We start from the raw sequence: 5,345 nt of genomic DNA, 5'->3' as shown, positions 1-5,345 counted from the left end.
CTAGTGAGATACTTACTTATTATAATATCATGTTAACTGTATATATATCCATATATATATATATATATATATATATATATATATATATATATATATATATATATATATATATATATATATATATATATATATATATATATAGTTTTTACAAGTTTTTAATGTTCGTGAATCGCCGGTCAACTTGGGTGATTAATTGTCTACATGAAACTCATTTCAAATAATTAAGTCTTAACAAGTTTGATTGTTTAACATGTTAAAAACATTTAATCATGTAAATATAGTTTTCATTTAATATATAATCATGGAAAAGTTCGGGTCACTACAAACAAACTCCCCATAGGACCCAGTTCATTATATTAAACAATAAAATCAACTTTCACCTGTATCTAGACAAACAAACACGCAATCAAACAATTCACATAGCAAATAGTTAATACGTTCATGTCATGTTATTACAACCAAATCGAAATAAAAATAAAATAAACGTTCAAGTCCCAAGTTCAAAAGTTTATGATCACAAGATAGACTTTAAGTATGAATATGAAAAGCATAACACGTACGAACAACCCTGTTGAACTGAATGGCTTGTTCCATGTTTTGCAACTCATGGAAGATCGGATGTCTTCTCAACACTTTGATATCTTCCTTGCACATATTTCTAATCCACCTAGGATCAATAATCCTAATCTGGTCCAAGCTTCCACGAGATTCCAACAATATCACCGTTTCTTCAGCTCGTTATTGATTCTCAACATAATGAGCTTGTCAAGGAGGACTCGGATCGAATCAAGCTGAATGTCATGACCGATGTGGTTGTGAGACGTATGATGTTTTACAGGGGTAAGCCTGCTCCGCCGAACCGTCCATTGTTTGGACTTTTAAAGAAGGCTGATTATGTGGCTCGTAAGCCGAGAATGTGGAGAAACGAGGACAGTGATTTATTGCTCCGGTTCTAACTGAGTCGGATGATGAAATTCGTTTGGGTTGGTCTAATTCATCCTAAAGTCATATTACATACTAAGATCAAAGGTTAATTGGTTTTTTGACAGTAAAACCCTATATTGAGTTATTCCGCACTCGATATAGTAGATTAGGTTGTTTAATCCTGTTTACACGATCCTACAAGCTATTCAGAAAGAAGTTTGGAAAGGGCAAAAGACACACGTAAAGTGATGACATATTGAGTAAATTAGTTGTGACATTAACGTTCTCGAGAAGAAGTTTGAGAAAATGGTAAATATAGTCAATGATGGTCTAACAACCAGAGCACTAGTACGTGCTTACAATTACTCCGTAGTATATTACTGTTAGTTGGATGTTAAGACTTGGAAAATTATTATATATAGTATAAAGTTGTTTTTAGCCTCTAACCCTGTGCAACATGCTCGCACCAAACAAATAGAGATTGATTACCACTTTGTCAGAGATAAAATTAGAAATGGTCAAATTTGTCCCACATATGTTCCATCAAAAGCAAAATAGAGATTGATTACCACTTTGTCAGAGATAAAATTAGAAATGGTCAAATTTGTCCCACATATGTTCCATCAAAAGCACAAGCAGCTGATATCTTAACCAAAGCTCTACCAAATGCCTTATTCCACAATTGCATTTCCAAGTTGGGAATGTGTGATCCTTACACATTGCCAACTTGTGGAAGGGGTAAAGGTGTATCCACAACACCATCTCACAATACAAGTCATGGTGCAGATCAAGCAAGTCAAGCTAAAGGACAAGCTGACGTCCACACTGTACAAGCCATACACAAGTCCACACCTGAATATCTCTCTGCAACCTACATCAAGCATCATCAATACTTAGTTGATTGTAAATTCATGTAGATATTTATTTTATCCACGTGCAGAATAGTTTGTTAGATAGTTTGTTAGTTTCTGGTAGTTAGTTGTAGCTGTAGCAGTTACCAGTAATCCATTTATATATATTGTGCATTATATCTCATTTGAATTAAGTGAAATAGATACAATTCTCTCTTTACATCTTCATCTTCTATAAATCTTCATCTTCTTCAATTTACTTTAGTTAACAATAATTTTTACTTCGTAATAGCGATATCGATGCTAGTAATTTGGATAACGGCATTACCAGTTATGTGTTCACAATTAGAAGAAGGATAATTAGACTGTCTATAGTGTAGAGTGAAGGAGAAAAGGTGCTCGCACCACCTCACATCCCCACCATCATGCTAGTAGCGCGTCGTGCTGGATGTTTTTTTACGAGGCGTGCTACAACTCAACACAAAGCCTTTCACGAGTGTTATCATTATTTGTTAGGGGAGTGATATGTACACAACCCAATTTTTTTTATGTACACAACCAACATGCTTTACATTGTTGTACTACATAATACTTTAAAGCATGTTGGTTGTGTACATAACAAAATTATGTTGTGTACATATCATCACCATGTTTGTTATTTTATCAAACTTTTTCACTATTTTTTCAAACAACTTTTAATCAAATTTTAAAACATAGGTGTAACACTTTTTCACTACTTCCTTTCATCCCTACACACTTTTCCACTACTTCCTTTCATCCCACTGCTCTTGTCATGTCATCGTCATTCCCTAAAAAAAAAAAAATTCATCCCCCATTATATTACCGTCATCTTTACAAACCGTCTTAGTTGTTATATGTCAAATTTCTTTTTAAATATAAGACAAAATTTCAGTGCTCGTCCCTGAATTTTACATCAAATTTCACTCCTCGTCCTTTTTCTTTTTTTTGTGCAACCCTCGTCCCTAATATATCACAATTCTATATCCCTCGTCCTCCCGTCTAGATTCTGTCAGTTTTGACCGTTAACTCCATCACGTGCAGAACATGTGAGGGTATTTTAGTCATTGTATCATTTTCTTCTTTTTACCTTTTTTTCCTCCATTTTGACTTCTCCCTCATTCAACTCAAAACATAAACCCTAATTTCTTAATTCAATAAAAGCAAATCTATCCTACACCCTTCTTCTAAAAAAAAGCCAACAAGTATTATTATTAATTTCTTCGCCCTTCTTCTATTTCTTCATCAATTCTTTTTGTTGCTTAATAAACCCATCATTCCATCAACTCATCTGCACCCAAAATTAAAAACCTTAATTAAACTCAAATTCATGACTGATGAATCTAACACCAAATTTAACTCAGATTCATGATTCCTAATACAAACCTAAAGCTCTTTCATCATCAAATCAAGTTAACAACAACAAATCTAAAGCGAATTGATTAGTGTTCTTCGTTGGCCGAATATAACATAAGTCGATCACTCTGGAATGATTCAAGAGGCTTTGATGTAAAGTAAAAGTAAAGATGTGCTCTAAATCATCTCGTGAAACTACTGTGCATGATTTCAGATCATCATTCATTTAATCAAACTCCAATTTTCGAATTGAATAAAAAAGAAGATGAGATTGAGGTAACAGGGTGTTGGATTAAGTTCAAATTCTTGGGGAGGTGCATATCCACAAGGTCCAAATCGGAGAGCTCAAATTGTGTTAGTACCAGTCCAGATGGTAATGTTTTTAAAAAAATTTATGCCCAATAATTTCCAAAAAGGGTCAAACTGATTGATGGTAAATCACGAATATATCTCTACTTTTTTAACTGCTGTAGCAGAAAAATGTATTGCATTAGTGATTTCATCTCTTAATTACTCAATTTCAACGAAGGAGCTAAAAATAGCTTCACAGCTTCGAAAAGATAGATTTTGTATATATAGATCTTGTATATACAAAAAATATATGAGATGATTTTGTATATATCAATTTTGGTTTTTGTAAATTTTGTGAGATTGTGGCTTCCTGATTTCACTTGATGATGGTGGGTTGTAGATCTGGGTTGTAGATCTGGAAAGTGAGGAAGACGATTGTTATTTGGGAACTTGTATCAAGTGCTATAGTAAAAGTACTCTTTAATAAAAAAGAGTTAAATTAAAAAGAAGATAAAATGACCTAAGTACCCTCACATGATTGGCACGTGATGGAGTTAACGGTCAAAATTGACAGAATCTAGACTGGAGGACGAGGGATGTAGAATTGTGATATATTAGGGACGAGGGATGCACAAAAAAAAGAAAAAGGACGAGGAGTCAAATTTGATGTAAACATCAGGGACGAGGAATGAAATTTTGTCTAAATATAATTTGTTTTACACAGATGTTGATTATATTAGTACTATTCGAATAATAATTTGATTTGATACAATTTAGAGTGCTATTCTGTTTGTTAGTGAAAGTTCGATTCAAGTTGCTAATCTAATGGTGGTTACAAAATAAGTATCTTAGGAAGGGAACAACTAAGGATGTAAATAATATGAGTGATTATTTAATCGGATGTGTTATAATTCAGTAGGCTTATAACTACCTTTAGTGGCCTAGTTCTTGACTGTAGACTACTAATAAGTATATAGAGAGAATATGAGAGAATATGAGAGAATATATTTAGTGTGTGTTTTATAAACTCATAACACACATATTTATATTCAAAAAATTTACTATACAATATCTATAATAATAATAAAATTAACATCCAATTTAACTTTTATAACACTTCCCCTTGGATGACAATTTTATTAGAGAATAACTAGTACTGCCTCGTTAAAAACCTTGCTAAAGAAAACCCATTGGGATAAACTTTAGCTAAGGGAAAAAGAGTGCAGCATAGAGTTGACTCCCCCTCAAGTAGGCAACGCCTGAATTGTTACATCTTCTGAACATGCCTCATGCCAATATTATGAATGTGTGTTCTGAAAATAGCAGTTGGAAGTGCTTTGGTGAAAAGGTCAGCAGAGTTTTTACTGGACTGAACATATCTCATTTCAATCTGGATGTCCTTAATGAGATTTTGAGTGTATGAGAAGAATCTAGGAGGTATGTGTTTTGTTCGGTCACTTTTGATATACCCTTCTTTCATCTGTGTTATGCAAGCTACATTATCTTCATAGATAGTTGTTGGACTTTTATCGCGTTCTAGTCCACAAGAATCAGTAATGAGTTGTGTCATTGATCTCAACCAAAAACATTCCCGAGTAGCTTCATGTAATGCAATCACTTCGGCATGATTTGATGATGTTGCAACAAGTGTTTGTTTTTGAGAATGCCATGATATTGCGGTACCTCCATTTAGAAATACATATCCATTTTGAGATTTAGCTTTATGTGGATCAGATAAATAACCTGCTTCTGCATAACCAACCAAATCTTGTTTCGATTCGTTAGAATAAAATAATCCTAAATCAGTAGTTCCTCGAAGGTATCGAAATATGTGTTTGATCCCATTCCAGTGTCTTTTGGTAGGAGCTGAGCTGAACCTTGCCAACAAATTAACTGCAAAAGAAA

Source organism: Rutidosis leptorrhynchoides, chromosome 3 (genome assembly GCF_046630445.1).
Source record: "Rutidosis leptorrhynchoides isolate AG116_Rl617_1_P2 chromosome 3, CSIRO_AGI_Rlap_v1, whole genome shotgun sequence".
NCBI classification, from domain to species: Eukaryota; Viridiplantae; Streptophyta; class Magnoliopsida; order Asterales; family Asteraceae; genus Rutidosis; species Rutidosis leptorrhynchoides.
This window is presented reverse-complemented; position numbering follows the sequence as displayed.